The sequence below is a fragment of the Protopterus annectens genome, chromosome 5.part1 (genome assembly GCF_019279795.1).
Source record: "Protopterus annectens isolate FY-2018-M chromosome 5.part1, PAN1.0, whole genome shotgun sequence".
Classification (NCBI taxonomy): Eukaryota; Metazoa; Chordata; order Ceratodontiformes; family Protopteridae; genus Protopterus; species Protopterus annectens.
Window position 1 is genome coordinate 269,019,579 of NC_056736.1, and position 22,663 is coordinate 269,042,241.

General features: G+C 43.5%; 1 protein-coding gene across 1 annotated transcript in view; it reads right to left on the reverse strand.

The window, feature by feature from the left end:
• The window catches only part of LOC122803366 (sodium/potassium-transporting ATPase subunit alpha-1-like), a 577,066-nt gene that overhangs the window by 249,074 nt on the left and 305,329 nt on the right, over positions 1-22,663 (reverse strand). The gene's annotated exons all lie outside the window — the stretch shown is intronic.

Genomic DNA, 22,663 nt, shown 5'->3' on the forward strand with positions numbered 1-22,663 from the left:
GTATGGGTATGTAAACATTGAAAATAAGAAGTTCAAAAAATATTATGTCTCAACAACACATGCTGTATGGATATATTGCTGAGCAGAACCTATGGCCATAGCATATGTGTCTGTCTGCAGTGACATAGAACACATCTCAGGGCCCTGAGTCATCCCAGGAAAGGATGGCTCACATATGACCACTACTGGAGTGTGTGTTGCACAATAGTGACTATGACAGTACTAGGCCAGCTACTGGGATGTCGCAGATATCCATATATTAATTGTGAATACAAATATGATATACGTTTGTCTCAGACATGTGATGGACCTATACAGGGTATTTGCATACTGAAATACTGTTGCAGCTGTGTGTGTTGAACTGCATGTGATACACTGAGCTCATACCATTTCACTGTCCAGTGTTATGCACACTGACCATATGTGCGCCTCATATTTGTAGTTATGCCATCAAAAGTTGTGTTATGTCTGGCAAATAATTGTGAACCTGTGAACACTGACATTACAACATCACCTTCTCTTTCTTTTGGCTGTGACCGTTCGGGGTCGCCACAATAGATCATCTGTCTCCATGTCTTCCAGTCCCCTGCATCTTGCTCTGTCACACCAACCAACTGCATGTCCACTATCACCACATGCATACATATTATCTCAGGCCTTCCTCTTTTCCTCTTACCTGGCAGCCTCATCCTTTCCCAAGTATACTATGCATACCTCTTCATCACATGTCTAAACCAACATAATCCTGCCACTCTCTGGCTTTGTCCCCAAGCTGTCCAACCTGGGATGACCCCCTAACATACCTATTCCTAATCTTGTCCATGCTCGTCACACCCAATGCAAATCTTAACATCATTAACTCTGCTACGTCCAGCTCTGACTCATGCCTTTTTATCAGTGTCAATGTCTCCAACCCATATAACATACCTGGTCTTACTACCCTCTTGTAGACCTTCCCTATCACTCTTAATGGTACTCGTCTGTCACAAATCACTCCTGACACTGTTCTCCACCACCCGCATTCTGCCTGTACTCTCTTCGTCACCTCTCCCTCACACTCGCCATTACTCTGAACTGTTGTTCCCAAGTATTTACACCTATCCACCTTTGCAAACTGTACTCCCTGCATCCTCACCATTCCGCTACCCTGCCTCCCATTCACACACACATATATTCTTAGTCCTGCTGACCATCATTCCTCCCCTTCTAGATCATACCTCCATCTCTCCAGGGTCTCCTCAATCTGTTCCCTACTCTCACTATAGACCACAATGTCATCTGCGAACAGCACAGTCTACGGGGACTCCTGTCTCATTATGTCTGTCAACCTGTCCATCGCAACTGCAAATAAGAAAGGGCTCATAGCTGATACCTAATGTATGCCCATCTCCACCTTAAACGCACCTGTCACTCCCAGTGCAGAACTCACCGCTGTCACACTAGCCTTGTACATATCCTGTAGCATTCTTATGAATTCTTCCACCACTCCTGACAACCTCATACAATACCACAACTCCTCTCTAGGCATCCTGTACAATGCTGTCTCTAAGTCCACAAAGACACAACATAGCTACTTCTGACCTTCTCTGTACATCTCCATCAACACTCTCAGAGCAAACATTGCATTAGTACTGCTCTTTCCTGGCATGAAACCATACTACTGATCAGTAATCCTCACCTCTCTTCTTAACCTAGCTTCCACCACCCTTTACCATTACCTCATGATGTGACTGATCAATGTTATCCCTCTGTAGTTACTACAGTGGCACATACCACCCTTATTATCATAATCAGTACCCAAACACATTTTATCCACTCCTCACGCATCCTCTCACTTTCCAAGATTACAGTAACAAATTGGGTTAAAAAGACCACTGCCATTTGTCCTAAACACCTCCATGCTTCCACAGGTATGTTATCTGGTCCAATAGCCTTTCCATTCTTAAACCTCTTCATAGCTATCCTTACGTCTTCCTTGATAATCTGTTGCACATCCTGATTCACCATACCTACATCATCCAACCTTCCCTCTCTCTCTCTCTCATTCTCTTCATTCAACAGCCCATCAAAGTACTGTTTCCACCTGCTCGACACACTCTCCTCACTTGTGAGTACACTTCCACCATTATTCTTTATCAGTCTTATTTGCTGCACATCCTTCCTAGCTACATGCCTCTGTCTAGTCAATTGGTACAGGTCCTATTCTCCATGCTTGGTGTCCAACCTTACATACAACCCTTCAGATGCCCCATTCTCAGCCTTTGCCATGACTTGCTTTGCCATGCACCCCATCTCCTTATACACCTGCCTACTTTCTTCATCTGTCTGACAATCCCACTTCTCCTTGGCCAACCTCTTTCTCTGTATACTCCCCTGTACTTCCTCATTCCACCATCAGGTCTTCTTGTCCTCTTTCCTCTGTCCAGATGTCACACAAAGCCCCATTTTACTCATCTCCCTTACTAGCTCGGCTGTAGTTACCCAGATAGCTTTTAACTCTTCACTGCTACCCACTGCCTGTCTTAACTCTTCCCTGAGAGCAACCTCACAATCACCCTTTCTCAGTATCCACCATTTGATCCATGCTGATGCACTCACACTCCTCCCCCTCTTCTTGATCACCAACGTTATCCCACAGACCAACAATCTATGCTGCCTAACCACACTTTTCCCTGTCACCAGTTTGCAGTTTCCACTCCCCTTCAAACAGGCCCACCTGCCTAGGAGATAATCCACCTGTGTGCATCTTCCTCCACTCTTGTATGTCACCCTATGCCCCTTGGTCTTGTAAAACTATGTATTCACCACAGCCATGTCCAACCTCTTTTGCAAACTCCACCACCATCTCACCTTCTGCATTCCTTTGCTTAACACCATACCTACCCATCACTTCTGCATCACCTCTATCCCTTTCACCAACATGCCCATTGAAATCTGTTCCAATCACCACTCTCTCACCCTTGGGTACACTCATCACCACGTCATCCAACCACACCAAAGTACATCTGTCTCATCCATCACACATGCAATTAGTGGAGCATATGCATTAACAACTGTCATCATTACATCATCAATTCCCAGCATCCTAAACATCACTCTACCTGACAATCTTATCACATCCACAAACACTCTTGGCATAATGTTGCTTCAGGTTAACACCTACACCAGTTTCCCTCCCATACACACCATGATAGAACTATTTGTACCTGACTCTGATACACACAGCTGTACACCCCTTCCATCTGGTCTCTGGCACACACAATATATCCACCTTTCCCCTGTCCATCATATCAGCTAGCTCTGTCCCCATACCAGTCATACTCACAACATTAACAGTTCCTACCCTCACTACCACACTCCTAGCCTTTCTCCTCTCTGCCTGCCATATGACTGTCAGACATCCTCCAGTGTATGTCTGTGAATGCAAAGGCTACTGTACTATTAAATAATGTACATGTGTTACAGTAATATGAAGAAAGTGTCACTAATTTTGGTCCATAGGCCACCATGTATGTGCGGTGTCCTCCAGATGTCCTGCCTTAGCAGGTTGACATGACTGAGCAGCAAGAGTATAATTACAGTGTGCCATACTGACATAGAACAGAAATGTATAGCAGGTATTACATGTGCATATGTGTGTATGGGTAGGTGTACCTGGCTGCCTCATAACAACTGCCATGGGATGCAAAACGCCAGGTAAATAAGCTGTACATGTTGTACACGTGTAATCTTAGTGTCTGTGCATCCAACAGAGTTACACTTCTACAGCTAATATTTGTTGCATTGCCCTGATACAGACATGGGTACTAGAATACGCATAAGTATCATGTTGAAAGTGGAGAGGTGTCCAACAGCGTTATGACCTTGTGTGTCCATGCCTACTACAAGCAGATATATGACCACCAAATTCCCCTTCACATTGCCGACACTTCAGAATGATGGCCGGATCTACTTCATATGTTCGACACTTCAAAATGCCGAATTTCATATGGCTGAGACCATATGATCGACATTTGAAATGCCGACAATGCGGAACCGGCATCTCTGTACAAATGCGGAATGGAAAGATTTATATTCCTGCACTGTAGTGCGATCTCGGAGTTGGTATATTTAAGTTACAGGGGGCAGTGTTTAGGTAAGTGTTTTTTACTTTTCTATTTCATATGTTTGACATTCCAAATGTCGATCATATGGCCTCTGCCATATGAAATTCGGCATTTTGAAGTGTCAAACATATGAAGTAGATCTGACCACCCACATAGCTGTATGGCCTCAGCAATACCTGACTTGTAAAACCTGTCTATACCAAAGTAGAGTAATCCCCTTTGCTGGATAGCAGCAATGCACAAAGCACATAATGGGATGCTATATTGTCTGTACAGGGCAAAGTAGGATCATGCACCAACTGGTAAGCATGTCAACCTTTGTCTGAATTTGCATATTAGGTCACAGGTGGATTACTGTAAGGCTAACTATGAGTACAAATTGGACACATCCAATAAGGGCAATCACAAGGCCATCTTCACATATGTCTGCAGTCTCAGAGCAACAACCCAACCCACCCTGTAATGGTGATCAATCAAACCACATCCACACACACCATTGCTACAGCCAACCTGCTGCAGACAAGTTTAGGGGAACATTACTCCCCTGGCTAAACATCAGTATAGGTGGATATACACAGCAGAGGCACCCGTCCCCTCATCATCTTGAATCAGGTGCAAACTGCCTAATCAAAGTTAACAAAAGCAAGTCCCCCTTGGGGCCTGATAACATTCTAGTCTGCATCCTACATGAACCTAGGCATATGCTTACAGCTCCATTATACACTGTATGCAAGCAAAGCCTGAGCACCATTGACATTCCATCTGCAAGGAACATGGCCACTGTCATCCCTCTACACAAACGTCAATGATGAATGGTGGTTTATGCAATGTACTGGCCCTCATTGGGGAGAACATAACACATCAGGACAAGGAGTACAATGCATGTCCATACAGTGCTGCTAGGTACAGGGGTATGATGTGTTTGTAAGTGGTGGCTAACGATAGGCAATATTCATGTGCTGGCTGTGTAAAGAACTCTGGGTAATGTCTGAGGTCCTGTGATGTGTTTCCCTGTTTATGTCTTTAAGGTGCCATGCAGAGGCAACCCACCTACACTGCTGCTTAGACAGCATCCATCATGAAAGCTGTCATCTTGGAAGCTGTGATAACATGCTATGCTGTTCTTTTTGGCCGTAGATGGCAGAATCTGCAAGATCGGACTGCCCTGTTGGAGGATCTTGTCAACAGAGAGAACATCTTGGGCCACCATGGATGAATGTATGATCAGGTCTATCATACAGCAACTGACCTGAAACGTTGTGCCCAGCAAAAGGCTGCTGCTGTAGCTAGGGACTGTACTGTTACCAGTGGGGGTCCAGCCACATAGGCCCCACTTATGGCAACAGAGGAGCTCTTTACCAACCTTGGGGTAGCTCCCGTCACAACATCAAACATGTAAAACACCAGTTGTGGTAGTGGGTGGCATCCAGGCAGCAGGTGAGGTGTGTGCAGGTAAGGCCAAAGTGCACATCAATGTCATGAGGTCACAGTGAAACTGTCTACTGTAGAGTCTCTACATGCATATGTCAGTGCAAAATGGATTAATGGGGGTTTAGTAATGCACACAAGTGCACATCTATGGTGAAGGACAGCAAACTGTGTAATATCATAGTGTGTACTGTACCTGTGCAGAAGCATAGCATTCATCCTGTACCAATGCCATATGTGAATCTGCTGACAATACCTCTTCCCCACAACTACATATGTCCCTCTGGCCTGCATGTGGGACAGCAGCCTGAAGCTGGTAAGTATGGAATGTTCCTGTTGTGGCTCACCAGTATCGCAGGCATGTTAAGGTCATGCATGTGACCATGTACACAACTGTTACACTCAGCCATTGGGCAATATCTGCATGTTCACTTGTGGTGGTGTTTACTACATTGCATCACAGTGGTCATCACAGAGGCCTATTTGCAGAAGATGTCACATATCTGTAGCGTACTTCACAACCTGTCATTGCAGGACATCTGGACAAAGACTGAAAAAATGGGTGGTCAAAGGCCAAAAACTAGGGTCATAATGTATACATTAGTGTTGTACAGTGCATATAAATGGTGTACACACCTGTTAGAATGCCAGGTATTTGTGATATACAAAAATGAGAGCACAATAGACAATTTTAAATTCCTGCCAACCTGTCATGTGACCTATAACCTGTACAATTCAATTGTAAATCAAACAAATCTGTTATGGGAACATGTGTGACACATAACAATTGTACAATAACCTAGCTACATATGTGTGCACAGGCTGAAGCTACTACTGTGTTGATGCAGCTTTTGATATAACTATAGCATTACATCTTATTGGGTACACACCTGACATCAATTACAGAGACTCTTTGATTAACAGTAAATAATGGTCAGCTGTCCTACCAGAATTATCCTAACATATGCCCAGTTGCCACTACAGCAACAGCCATGGTTCGCATAGAGCTGATGAAGCTGCTAAGGGGCCACATTTTTGAGATGTATCAGCCTGGAGAAGGGTATCACAACATTTCCAAAGCACTGCATATATCGTAAAACACAGTGCAGACAGTCATCAAAAGTTGGTAAAACTATGGGGTTACAGTGAAATTGCAAAGGAGTAGATATCCCTCAAAATTCTATGAAAATACAAGAACAAAACTGGCCAAGGAGGCTGTCAGGAGTCCCAGCAGCAGTGAAGGAGTAGCAGGAATCTCCGGCAAGTACTGGGGGTGTATTACATCTGACAACAATCTTCCGTGGTCTCCATATGTCTTGCCTATAGTGTAGGGTTGAAAGATGGCAGCAGTTCCTCACACCAAACAATATGCCGGCCTGTGGAAAGTCTGTAAGCAATACAACAGGTCTCCAAAAAGCAAGTGGGAAAATGTGTTATGGTTACATGGGACCAATGTTGAACTCTTTGGCCACAATTCTGTCAGGTTTGTATGGCGCAATAACACCACCGTGCATCACCACAACAACACCACCTCCATGGTGAAGCACGGTGATGGCACAGTGTCCTGCTTTGGGGTTGCTGTTCACAAACTGGAACTGGGGTTGTAGGCAAGTTGGAGGGGAGTATGAACAGTTCCAAACACCGGTCCCTTGTGGCTCCAATCCTTCTGGTGTCTGCCACATAGCTGTGGATGGAATGCCACCTTTCCACACAACAATGGCCCAAACCATACATCCAAATAAACAAAAAAATGACTTCATCAGAACACATGCAACATTCTGCATTGACCCAGCCAGAGCCCACACCTACATCCAATAGAAAATATGCAGGGTGACCTAAAGAGGGGAGTGCACAGGAGATGCCCTTGCAATCTGACATAGTTGGATGTGTTTTGCAAGGGAGAGTGTACAAACACTGGCAAGTCAAGATGTGCCATGCTGATAGACACCTTCCCAAGAAGACTGAATGCTGTGATTAAATCAAAAGGTGCTTTAACAAAGTATTACTCTAAGGGTGTGCACACTCATGCAACCAGGCTATTGTACCTATGTCATTTACCATGTTACCTGTAACTGATATGTATGTTCTTCAGTTGGATTGCACAGGTTGTATGTCAAATGAAATGAGGGAATGCTATAACCTGATTTCTGAGGTCTCATGTGATATATCACAAAATCCTAGCATGTTAATAGGGGTGTGTACACTTACTATGTCCACTGTAAGCTTGGGAAGTTGTTTTTGAGTAACTGCCTTTGTTTTAACATACATGTACTGCAGATTATGCAGTCTGTACTTCAAATTATGACATTAATTAGTGGCACCATTCCACAGGTCATCCCAGTAATGTATCAGACAAACACAGGAGTTATGGGGCAACAGACCAGAAATATGAACCAGACATCTAGACATTCATCAAACCTCTGTACAGTTGGGAGGTATGATCTGTAGGAGTTGCCACAGTGCTATACAGTTGAACAGCAATAATGTTTACATGGGTGCAGTGAGTGCTAAGTGAAGGCCCATCACCTGCTAACACCACTCACATAGTCCAGAGGTGTATATTTGTAGTAACAGTAATTGGAGAGGGCTGCACTGCATGATGCTGAGGGTCTGTCTAGAGTGTGTATGATATTGTCTGACTGTGTGTCATGAATGTCTCTAATTGGCTAATGTGAGGTCTGTGTAATGGCTTTGAGGCACCTCACCTGTATGAGTGTGTGTGTGTGTGTGTGTGTTTGTGTCTGTGTTTGTGTGTGTGTGTGTGTGTGTGTGTGTGTGTGTGTGTGTGTGTGTGTGTGTGTGTGTGTGTGTGTGTGTTTGTGTCTGTGTGTCTGTGTGTGTGTATGTGCATGTGTACCAGCAAACCTTATAGTGCAGGTAGTAATATACATATGTTGTTTTTTCCTCACAGGTGGACATGGTGGCCACAGTCCCTCCTACTCTTATTCTGATGTCACTGTCTCTGCAGACTCTGACCATGATGATGCTCCAATTGAGGCACAGGTGGGGTTGTCAGGGACTGAATCTGTGCCATCAGTTGGCATCCCACTGTTGTCAACCCCATCCCCGCACACAGTCACAATGCCCACACATTCCCCGTCAACAGTGGCCACAGATAAGGGGCAGTTGGTGGGTGGTGGCATGGAACAGGCTAGTGTTTTGACCATGGCAAGTGAGGGTGCAAGCACTAGCTATAGCCAGAGTGCTGGTGACGTCCCACACAGGTAGATGGGCAGGGGTGCTTGGAGGGAGATTGCAGCCCACCATGTCCCTGTTGGAAGTGCCACACAGCATGTTTCGGGCCATCATGGAGGGACAGGCACATAATGAACATAACACCAGACATAAATGCAGGGTTGTGGATGAGCACATCCCTGGTATCCGTGGTGATATTCCTGAACTCACTGCGGCCACCCGTGAGCGTACTGAGGTCATGGATAGATGGTGGGAAGAGCACTTGGCACTCCTCAACAGTGGAACATCTGTGCTTGAGCATTTGGCAGGGGATGGCCAGCAACCACGTGGATGTAGGGCAGCACCACGATCAGCTGAGGGTCTGCATGGCCATGCACTATCACGTTCTTGTACTGGCAGTACCACCAGCACCGCAGAAGGGGGTGTGCTTTCCACGTCAAGACACAGCAGCCATAGGCACGTGGTCCTGGCCGGTCCCAACAGGGACCCAGATCCAGCAGTCACCATTGGGGATCAGTACTGCTTCCAGACTTGGCCCTGGTGGTGCCAATGAGACCTCTGGCAGAACCAGTTCCCGTGTCCATGGCCAGAGACAGTAAACTGTACCCCTGCCATGTACGGCCCACAGCTGTATAAACTACTCCTGTGTAGGGCGGCCACATGGCATGACTGTGTGCATACAAATACACACACATCACCATCAGACAAGTCATCTACACACACACACACACACACACACACACACACACACACACACACACACACACACACCACCCCTGCACAGACCATTTAATGAATACCCCACAAACACACACACATATGATGTCAACCATATGGCCCAACCTAGGCCTCTGGCAAACCGACACAACACCCTGTGCATATGATGATACCTGCACCACATTCCTGCCATCCATACCATCGATGCAGGGACATGCTAATATGAGTTTGATGCACAGGGTGACTTTAATACAATGCTGTCATCTGGCATTTGTAATAGGTACACTTCAGAGTGTGTGTGTGTGTGTACCTTTTCAGCCATGATGCATTATTGGTGTTATTAATGTTAAGTTAATGTGTTCACACATGCTGTATTCTGTTTGTGTTCCTGTCATTGTGTCAGCAGGATGTGGCCCTGCAGACATCACCAATGAGGGTTATGGCAGTGTGGTAACATATCGAACATGTCATAGCCGAGGTACAGCTGTATCTGCACACATTTCCCAGGTGTCTGTAACAGTTATTGCATGTGCCTCACAGCTTGTAGGGCTGGGGATGTATATAAGTCTATGGTGGTTGACATCAGCTCTTGTAGAGTGGACAATGGTACGTGGAGTGGGTGGAACACACCTCAGATTGCTAAAACCTACAACCGCAGAGGATATTGTGTTGACCACACACACATAGAATACTGTTTACACACAGACACACACACACACACACACACACACACACACACACACACACACACACACACATGCACAGGACCACAGTTGCCAGTGTTGTGTTTGGAACCCCTACCCATCAAGTTGTGATACCACACTGTTATGCAGTTATTGCAGGTGGCACAGGACTACTAGTGTGATGCATGTTACAAGGTACCTGTAAGGTGAATAACATCAAGTGGCCTTGTGAGGTATGGCAATGGTGGGTGTACTGGGTGTGAGAGTACTCATAATAGTGTCACATACAAGTCTACCCACTCACAAACACTGCTATACACACCAATGCACACACACACATTTGCCAGAACTGACATTAGCAGTCCGACCTATCTTGTTATTTGTACAATACTGTTCAAAACTGTTGCATGGGGCTTATAGGGCTGAAGAGTGTCTACAGATACCACCAAGGTTGATGTGAACAGTGGACCTCATACAGTGGACCTAGGAATGTGTACTGGGAGTACCATGGCATAACATATTAAACCATGGCCATCCAATGGATCTAGTTCTCACACAAACACAAGATACTCTTCTTTTAGACACACACACACACACACACACACACACACACACACACACACACACACACACACACATTTATCAGGACTGAGATTAGAACCCCTACCTACCTATGCATTGCTACTACAGTGGTATGCATTTATCACACACACCACAAAGCTTACAGGATGAAAAGTGTCCCAAGGTGCTTGTAAGGTGAGCAACATCATCAGGCCTTGCAAAGTATGGCAATGGGAGATGTACTGGGTGAGAATGTACTCAATATACCTTACCCTACAGTTATACACACTTATACACAGAATTAAAGTCATACACACATTTGGCAGGCTTGAGATTAGCAGGTCTGCCTATCTTGTTAGTCAGTCCATATTGCCACATAGTTCCTGCATGTGGCATGGGCCTTATTGGGCATGAGTGTCAACAGATACCTGTATAGTGGATGAAGACAGTGGGTCTTGTAAAGTGGACCTTGGGATGTGTACTCGAAGTACCATGGCCTAAAATTGTAAAATCCATCCACCCAATGGATATAGTTTTCACTCAAACAGAGGAAACAGTTCACACACACATTTGCCAAGACTCAGATTAGAACCCCTACCTATCTATGTATTGATACTACATTGTTATGCATTTATTGCACGTGCCACAGAGCTTATGGGGTGACACCTGTCCAAAGGTACTTCGAAGGTGAGGGACCTCACCAGGCCTTGCAAGTATGTCAATGGGTGATGTACTGAGTGAGAGAGGCCACAAAATACTGGAACCTACATGTATACACACTTACACAAAAATACACACAAACACACACACACACACACACACACACACACACACACACACACACACACACACACACACACACATACACAAAACCACCAGGACTCAGGTTAGAGCCCCTCCCTATGTAGTCATTGGTATTATTGTGTTATCCAGGTACTGCGCGCACCACAGAGCTTATAGGGTGAAGAGTGTCCTAAGGTACCTATATAGTGAATAACATCAACAGCACTTGTAAGGTATGACAATGGTAATTGGACTGGGTGAGATGGGCCTCAAACTACTTTCACCCACATGTTTACACACTCACAAGCACTTTTATACACACTAGTACACACACACATTTGCCAGGACTGAGATCGATAGGTTCATAGCTTCATATGTGTGTACTAGGCAAATGGCCATGGAGGCTTTACAAGGCTAGCCCATGGGAATACCCTGGCATCATGCCAACTGATGATACTCTCCAGTGTGTCTACTGAGTATATTCACTGGAGTGATCCCTAGGGTGGGTATTCTATTCTCCATGCATTCTTCCAGAGTTATCTTGCAGAGGTTGAGTGATGTGCTCTGCTTGTCATGTATGTAATGTCTATTCTGTAGCATGGCCAGTCTCTGGTTTGTGAACCTGTCCCCCCAGCATGTCCTGATGATTGTAAGGATGGCATTGAGGTCTCTGGGGCATGTGGTGTGGACAGATTGGTTTCTTCAGATGTAATATTCCTGACAAAGTTGGGTCAGACATGGCTGTGTAAGTCAGGCAGAGATCACATCTAAGTAGCCAATAAGGGGGCAGAGATTCATTATAGTTATTGGAGTCTGTCCATATAGGGCAAGTGTGTACTAAGATCCTCTTTGTAGGGAACTTTTGCAGCCTCTCCTGTTGTTGCAGGTGTTCAGTGGGGTGCATGGCAAATGGGCCATTGTACACATTGATTGGCTTACTGAGGGGAGAGTACAGGGAGACACTGTCATTTTACTTCCTGGATTGAACATTCTTAGTCAGGAGACATGACACATAGACAGACTCACATTTCTCAACTGTACAGATTTTTGCCTCATATTATTGGTGATTTCCTCCTAAAATCTGTACTTTTCTGGCAAATAGCTGAAGATAGAAGTCATTAAATAATGACAAGCATTTGAGTTTAAGACTCCACATCCTTCAGAAAATCCATGCTAATGCAAAACCTATTATTATATCAGCTTTCTAAGTTTGTAAGAGCAATATTTAAAATCTGTCCCTATTTGTCCTCCCATCATTTTGGGCTTTGTACAGATGTTTTGCTCTAAAAGGTTGAGAGGTATGATTTCTGAAGACAGTGGTACTGTGTTGGTCAACAAAGGGCTCATTGTCAACCTGTGTTCCAGTTTTCTTATAACAATGTCAGTATTAAGTGGACTACCATCGATGTATTACTTTATGGGAACCATGTTGTACCCAAAGGGGATGGCAGAACATCATATGGCATTGAGCTAATCCAGGGTTCTGACAACATTCATAGGTCTCAGAGAGGCCTTTGTGAAGGAGGTCAACATCCTGGGGGGATAATGATAGTACCCACCTTGCAGTCAACTGCAAACATTGTCAGCCAGGTTGCCTTCGTATTGGGCTGGTCCTCAGAGGTGTGGATCCTGAACACTAGGGGACCCAGGTCCACACCTTGTGGGACTCCACTCATGACTGGTCAGTAGTCTGACATGGTGTCCACACAGTGTTTAACACTGTGGATTCTATCTGTGAGGCGGTTTGCAGGCCACCTACTGATATAGGGGTTGATGCCTAACTGAGTGTGTTTGTGTATGATTCCTGAGTGGGGAGTGGTATCCAAGGATTAAATGGGCTGCCTATCTTGTTATCTATTCCATATTGTCACATAGTTATTGCATATGGCACAATGCTGATATGGCTGCAGAGTGTCTACAGCTCCCTCTAAAGTGGATGACAACTGTGGGCCTTGTAATGTGGACACTGGGACATGTACTGGGTGGGTAACAGAAAAATTAGCAAAATCCACTCCCCAATGGATATGGTTCTCACACAAACATAACAACCCCCCACAGACAGCATAATGTTCTTGCACACGCACACAAACACATTTGCCAGGATTGGGATTAGAATCCCTACCTGTCTATTTATTACTATTATAGTGTTATGTATTTATTGCACGTGCCACAGAGTTTACAGGGTGAAGGTTGTCCAAAGGTACTTCTAAGGTGAGGAACATCACCAGCCCTTGTAAAGTATGACAATAGGTGATGTACGGGGTGAGAGAGGCCACAAAATGCTTTAACCTACACATATACACACTTACACACACACACACACACACACACACACACACACACACACACACACACACACACACTACAATTGAGGTTAGAACCCCTACCTAACTAGTTATTTGTACTACAGTGTTACACAGTTATCGTACATGCCACAGAGCTTTTAGGGCTGAGGGCTGAAGAAAGATACTTCTAAAGTGACTGATATCTGCAGGACTGCTAAAGCAGGGCAATGGGAAGTGTACTGGGTGTGACTGGACCCAAAATCTTTGACTTATAAACACACACACACTTCTACACTTGCCAAGCCTGAGATTAGAACTCCTACATAACTAGTTGTTTAGACTACAGCGTTACACAGTTATCACATGCCCCACAGAGCTTATATGGCTGAGGGCTGAAGAAAGATACTTCTAAGTTGGCTAATATCTGCAGGATTGCTAAAGTAGGGCAATGGGAAGTGTACTGGGTGTGACTGGACACAAAATCTTTGATTTATAAACACACACACACATATATACACACACACACACACACACACACACACACACACACACACACACACACACTTGCCAAGACTGAGATTAGAACTCTTCCATAACTAGGTACTTATACTAGAGTGTTACACAGTTATCACACTTGCCACAGAGATAATAGTGCTGAGAGTTGCCAAAAGATACTTCTAAGGTTACTGCTATCAGCAGGACTGCTAAAGTAGGGCAATGGGAAGTGTACTCGGTGTAACTGGACACAAAATCTTTGACTTATAAACAAACACACACACACACACACACACACACACACACACACACACACACACACACACACACACACACTTTTACATTTACCAGGGCTGAGATTAGAACTCCTACCTAACTAGTTACATATACTATTGTGTTACACAGTTATCACACTTGCCACAGAGCTTACAGGGCTGAGGGCTGCCAAGAGGAACTTCTGTGGTGACAGACATCTTCAGGACTGCTAATGTAGGGTGATGTGAAGTGTACTGGGTGAGAAAGGCCTGTTAATTCCTAGATCCTACTGACAATTCTCTAAGTGTATGAGCATGCCCACTGTGACCTTCTATAGCAAATGTGGGACTCCATTTCAGAGAGTGTTGTAATCCAGTCCAGTGGTTTTTGTGCTGCAGCTATACCTCTCAACCTGTTGGTGCAGGATATCTAGAGCCTATCAAAATGGGGAGACAATGTACCATACACAGGGTGATTGTGAGTATTTACCTTAGTCATTATGAGCTGCTAGAGTTACAGGGTTTGTTTTAGCAGACATCTGACATGTATGATGTGTGACAATGTAATGTATTGTTTCAGTACCTCATGACATACCTCCTTAGAGCGTCACAGTGATTTACCACAGGAGTACAGAATGGATGATGCGCAAACCAATATTATGGGCCACATGCTAGGCATTCTTGCACAATCCAGCCTGTTGAGAGTTGTGCTTACAACCAATTGACTGCTGAAGCTGTGTAAATGGTCCAGCACCTTGGTAATATGTTACAATGGGGGAATTTCTGTGCATTTCTGTTCTGGCATGGTTCAATTTCCAGTCCAAGGTTGGGTAATAAAAGTCAGGCAGGGTCAGGGTGACAGGTGGACTCCAGATAGATTTGTAGGGGGTAAGATATGTGTGTGTGTGTGTGTGTGTGTGTGTGTGTGTGTGTGTCCTGGGTCAGATATGTTGGTCTGTAGCTACCAAACCTTTGCACAGGGGTCTTCTCATGGGTTGATGGCATTTGGAGGGTCTTGTGTGTGTCAGACTGTTAGACCAGCCTGGAGGCATGTGTGTGTGTGTGTGTGTGTGTGTGTGTGTGTGTGTCTTACATATATGTATGCGCCACCTCATTTGGCTTGGCCACCCACATTTGGGGTCAGGATGTTGTATAGGTTGAGTGATCAGGGAAGGATGTGTTACTCCCCATGGCTGTGGGCCAGGTCTCTGTGGGTGCAGACATGTCACCATCTTCCAGGGTTAGGACTGCCTGCAATGGGTGCATTCCCATGTTTAGACTCCTAGCCATACCTGCTGACTGTACAGAGTTTCACAGAATGTTCAGATTCATGAGTCATATATCTGGTCGGTTACCCAAACAAGTGTGGTTTTCAAGCAAAAGTGTTTTGCAACTCACTCAGGGTTGAAGTCAGATATTACTGACAGTTGACATTGCAGTTTCAGACTTCATACCCTTCAGACATTCCATGCTAATACAATCATTCCATCAACTTTTTAACATTGTTAGAGAAGTATTTCAAAAGTGTCCTCCTCTTTGGACCTTTATCACCCCATTATTCATGGCTTTGTCCTGAGTTCTGGCTCTCTGAGGTTGGCAGGTTTGCTCTTAGCAGTTAGCAGCATGGCCTTTCTTTGCATTTTGTTGACTGTGTTATGTTGGTGTTATGGACCCCATGACACTCCCTAAAAGAGCATTGTGGGTGAGGCATGGGCCTTTGCCAGAGGCCTGTAGGCCAGATGTGACAGATGCAGGCCATCTGTAGCAAGGCAGTGCATTCTGATGATCATATGTTCCCAAGCTGCCAGGCAGTGGACACCCCTGGGATGGCACCAGTAAGTTGACTGGGTGTTACTGACAATTGCTTTCTGTTCATATTGATCCATCATTCTGGGTGACAGCTGGATGCTGCTTAAGGCTGGGGACATGTGACTGCATTTCTATGGGACTATGGGTGGGGGGGTGACACATCTGTACACAATACACATTTGCACAGACTGTGCTGATATTTGCTTAACATTTTGGTCACATATAGCATAGTGGTGTGCCCTATCTTTGAGACTACAGGCATAACAGCATTGACCACGGGTCAGATTGTTCTGGCATAAACATTTTTAGTTTCAGACTTTTTATCTTTCAGAGCCATACTGCCACTGCCAGACCTGCTGTGATATCACTGTGTAAAGTCTGTAGGTGGGAATTTCATGGATATCATCATGTGGGGGCCTTTGCCAGACATTTCTTTATGGTTTTCTACATCTAATCTGCTGTGTGAGGCTGGGGGTGAGTATGGGACCCCCACTTTGACATCCATGCATGTGACCTATGACCCCCAAGTTATTTGGCTCACCACATATACTGCAGTGATATTTGTCAACTAGGGTGGTACTGTATAGTATGGGTAAGCCAGTACTGGGCATACACTTCCTGCTGTCCCACATAACCGTCTGTTGTCTGTTGCTATCCCAGTAAGCCACCTCATTTCCTTGCATGCTTGCATCAATACCACAGATATGCTATCAGAATATTCTACTCCATTCATTTATTGTTAAGAAGGCTGACTTATCTTGTGCCTGAGGCAGTTGTGAGGATGGTGCTTGAGGGCTGACTATGTCGGATGCACGCAGTACACTTCCTATACATGGTAGGGTATAGGTGGTGTGATATTTTGCATCCATTTTACTGTATATGCAAGTCAGTGAGAGATATCAATCCCTCGGTCTCTACAGTGTCAGTGTATGTGCTATGTGTTGCCTCTTTGCCAAGGCCAAGGTATACTGGGCATGTCTCCGTCTGCCTACAGGGACAGGAAGGAGCAGGCTCAGGATGTTCCTCTGAGTCCCTCTGTGCCTGTGGAGACCTTGGCAATGGTGGGGGGCTGTGTGGCCCTTCCTTGTTTTGTTCCTGCTGCAGCTGTTTCTGCAGGATCATATTGTGAAGCATGGCACATACTATGAACAGGTGTGCACATGTAGCTGGAGAGTACTGCAAGGCTCCACTGGATATGTCAAGGCAGCGGAACCATGACTTGAGCATCCCAGACACAAGCTCTATAATGATCCTGGTTTGTGTGTGTGCCTCATTATGGCATTCTTGTGTGGGTGTGTGTGCATTTCTGATGGATGTCATCATCCATGGCTCCAGTGTGTAGTCAGCATCCCCCACCAGGTGGCCATATGGGATGTCCCCACTGGCAAATTCCTGGTACAGCTGTAATGACTGCCAGATGTTGGAGTTGTGATAGCTTCCAGGGCTGCCAGCACACACATTCATGATAGTGCCCTGGGCATCGCACATGACCTGGCAGTTGATGGAGTGGAACCCCTTGCGGTTTAGGTAGTTCACCGGGTGGCACTTTGATGTGGATGTGCATGGAGTCTATGGCATCCAGTACCTCCGGGTAGTCTGCTACACAGCGTAAGAGATGCAGATTGCCAGTTTTCTCCTCATGGGTGCTGGGGAATTTAATGTGCTCAGCGGCAAGTGGTTGCATGGCATCCAGGAACTGGTGGAGTATCCTGAACATAGATGCCTGTGGGAACCCCATGACATCCCAAATTGGTCTTTTGAAAGTACCTTTAGCTAATATTCTTAGGGTTACACTTACCTTGGTATCCACTGGGATGGGTTCCCCCTCTGTTGGCTCTGGGTGTGAGGTGCAGCTGGCACAACTTGATGATTTGCTGAAGTATGTCCCTGTCCACCCTGTAGCACTCTACTATCTCCAGATCATGTAGCCCCTGGTAGGTTACCCTGGTCTGAACACTCTTTTCCTCCTCCTTGGTCTGAGGCGGTCACCAGCATTATCCTCCTCAACATCCTCAGCCTCTAACACATACTGATAGATCAATGGAACAGCAGCCCCTAACATTTTTTGTCAGTTAAAATTTCCATGTATGTGTACACCTATGGTGCAGAGTTTGTGGGAAAAAACAGACTGAAAGGTGTTCGCACCATTTATAGTGATGTGCTGCAGATGCTGTCTATGTGATTGGCTGAGTATGATACATTCCACCTGCCAGCTGTATTACTTGCATTTAATTGGCTGTATTCTGCCATTTCCCTTTGTTTTATTTTCTTGTTCCACTTGGCATTTCCTCCCATTTTAAAGCCCGAGGTGTGCTGCAGAAACACAGTGCCCAAATGTCAACAGTGCTGCCATTTCCTGTTTTTTCTGTTTTATTTTTTTGTTTAAGTCATGGTGCATGCCCGTTTAGGCAAGGTAAACAAGTGTATACAGCCTTGGATACACCCCCCTTGCTTACATGTATGCAGTGCTGGCATTTCCTGTTTTCTTTCTTTTTTTTTTTTGTTTAAGACCCAGTGCGTTCCGTGCACACCAATTTAGGCAATATACACAAAGCTATACAGCCTGAGACACACCCCCTCGTTTAGCTGTGCTTAGCTAAGTGGAAACATGGGCCTTAGAGTGCCAATGTGCTTACAGCAAAGATTGACACACTTCCTTTTCATGTTAGCTGCTCCTGCCTACTCGATCGTGTTCTAGCATCTACATGTTTAGATGCAGTGTGTGGACTTAGAATATTTTGTGATTCAGTAATTTTCCCTCATTTGCATACCCCACTGCCTTAGTCCACAGCTACTGCACTAACACACACCCTTTCCCCTTGACAACCACTGTTCCCTGGTATTGTTTTGATTATGTATGCCATATGCTATAATGGCAAAATGCAGATTTCACTTAAAATTGACTTTTCATTATTTTTTTTTTATTTTCGGTACCTTCACTTTTGCATGCCGTTGCCCTGTGCTTAAACGGCTGAGATCGGCCAAAAAAAAAAACATTTAAATTTTATAGCATTTAAACACTTTTCCATACCATTGGCCATATATTTGGCTATTGGCATGCCTACAGATTATAATGCATGCTTTTATTTGAGCTGTCATGCCTCCGTTTTGTTATTTGCAGAAATGTGTCCGGTTAGTAACCAAACACATTTCTGCAACTAACACTGTTCTAGCACGGATACCTGCCTGCTTGCTTTATCACTAATTAACCTCATTTGCATGTTTTTCACCAACAAATGAGGTAATTAGCATTCTGCACAGCTTTCTGTGCAAGAACAGTGTAGGCGGGCTCGTGCACAGCAGTTTCAGAGTTTACTGGATCGCTTGGCAGGAATATTCTGTGCAGGAGCAGCTAAACTGTTCCTGCACAGAAAAAAAAGGTTATTGAATCCCGGGGACACTGTACTGCATCTTGCTCATGTCGTGGTTGAAAAGGGTCTAAGGAGTAACCTGTTTCACAAATGGTAACCAAGTTCTACAAGATGAGGGACTCAGTAGCATATTATCCCTCTCTTCTACACTGCCAGACTCAGAACTGCACGTCATTAATGTAAGCACATAGAAATGGAGTACTTGCATTTAACTGAAAATTAACTAGATCATTCCAGAAATTTCTAGACGCATGTATGGTGTAATGAAGATGACTGACTGCTTATCTACTGCCTTTTCTATAGTTTATTATTTAGGTATCCAAATATTATACTTCAAAAGTTATAATAAGCCTTAGTATTGTAAGTGGTAGCCAAGTCTAACATGAGCACATATAAGAGACTCTTAATGAAAAACCTCACACTGAAGTCTTATTGACTCCAGACATACTTTCTGCTTAGAGGAAATAAGTCTTCATTGGAGGATACTATAAAATATAACTCCTGTGCATTTTTGCTTATTTTCATCACTGGTTGATCTGCAAAGTGAATTGCTGGATCAGAATCTGGCATAGCTTTCTTGTAGCAAGCAAGTGCAACTTATCTGCATAATTTATTTTCTAAATGCAACAGATGAGTTACATGTGATTGAGGAAGTACTGATTCCCCCAAGTCTCACTACAGTTATTCCCGTAGGAAAGCTGAAGTAAATAAACAGGTTTGTGTGGTAATATTAAGTTGACTATATCAACCAAAAACATTTTGAGCAGCTTTTTACCTGAGATAAAGTTTTTAACCCCAGCCTTTCCAGTATTGTAATCATATCTGTAAAACTAAACCACTAATCATAACCTAAAGCATTTACTCCACCTCTAAAACAGTAACCTTAACTCTACAGCTAACCTTAGAATAGTAACCCTAAGACACTAACCCTATCATTAAAGTTAAAACTAATCCATACCCTACTACAGTAACCCTAAGACACTAACCCTATCCTTAAAGTTAAAACTAATCCGTACCCTACTACAGTAACCCTAAGACACTAACTCTATCCTTAAAGTTAAAACTAATCCGTACCCTACTACAGTAACCCTAAGACACTAACTCTATCCTTAAAGTTAAAACTAATCCTAACCCTACTACAGTAACCCTAAGACACTAACTCTATCCTTAAAGTTAAAACTAATCCTAACCCTACTACAGTAACCCTAAGACACTAACTCTATCCTTAAAGTTAAAACTAATCCATACCCTACTACAGTAACCCTAAGACACTAACCCTATCCTTAAAGTTAAAACTAATCCGTACCCTACTACAGTAACCCTAAGACACTAACCCTATCCTTAAAGTTAAAACTAATCCTAACCCTACTACAGTAACCCGAAGACACTAACCCTATCCTTAAAGTTAAAACTAATCCTAACCCTACTACAGTAACCCTAAGACACTAACCCTATCCTTAAAGTTAAAACAAATCCGTACCCTACTACAGTAACCCTAAGACACTAACCCTATCCTTCAAGTTAAAACTAATCCGTACCCTACTACAGTAACCCTAAGACACTAACTCTATCCTTAAAGTTAAAACTAATCCTAACCCTACTACAGTAACCCTAAGACACTAACCCTATCCTTAAAGTTAAAACTAATCCTAACCCTACTACAGTAACCCTAAGACACTAACCCTATCCTTAAAGTTAAAACTAATCCTAACCCTACTGCAGTAACCCTAAGACACTAACCCTATCCGTAAAGTTAAAACTAATCCTAACCCTACTACAGTAACCCTAAGACACTAACCCTATCCTTAAAGTTAAAACTAATCCTAACCCTACTACAGTAACCCTAAGACACTAACCCTATTCTTAAAGTTAAAACTAATCCTAACCCTACTACAACACATTATTATTATTATTATTATAATTATTATTATTATTATTATCATTACTGTTAGTATTATGTTTTTTTATAAGTAACTATCTACTTGTTTCATTTTTAAGGTTGTTTTGTCAAATGTACTAATAAGCAAATCACATTTATGGATATCTAAAGGCACCGCTAAAATCTGTTTCTCTTTTCTTGGGTGGTATGAGCAAAATGAAAAGATGCTTCAAACAATATAATTGTTAATTATCTTACCCTGTTGAATTTTCCTTCTCAGATCTTTTGCACCAAATGCTTGATGCACTTAATTCTAAATGTGTATATCCTACTTGTGACATTGTGGAAGTCTTCTATAATCCTTAATTTGAAAAACCTACTTTTAACAAAATTTAGTTTATAAGCTATGGAACTTTGTAAGCACTAAGCTAAGGAAAGACACCAAACACCCAGGATGGTACTCCTCTGGAATAGTACACACTGTCTTACCATGGCAGTACCCTCATTCATTCTAGTACCTTAATGGTCAGCACTCCACTTTAGTACTACTATTATTACTATTATTACTACTAGTACTACTAATAATAATAATCACAGGGTTTTGATGGGAAAAGTTTTCCATATTTAAAAGTACTGAAAAAAGTACACAGCAGACCTGTGAACTTATTGAATGCATTTCAAATTCATAGGTTTTATTTTTTCTTTTTAGTTATATTGTATGTTTCTGGCCTTTGCCTTGCCATTTAAATTAAGAAATGGCTATGGTACTATAAAGTGGTATAATATTAGAAGTTCAAATAAGAAAAACTACTGAGAAATTAATAAATAATGCTTATGAACTACAGCTGTGTTCCATTGTAAATAATGTTAGTTTTGTAAGTCCCATAAACAAATAGCATTTTAATAATAATAATAATAATTCCAGATTTCTACATGTTCTCTTTGACTAGTGACATACTGGTATATTATTGTATCCAAATCCTTGTTACACACTTAAAAATTTAAAAAAGTACAAGAAGTTACTCTGTGTTTCAAATGGCTTGCCTTAGGGATTATTAATTCTTTACAAAGCATTTTTTACCAACAATTCTCTGACT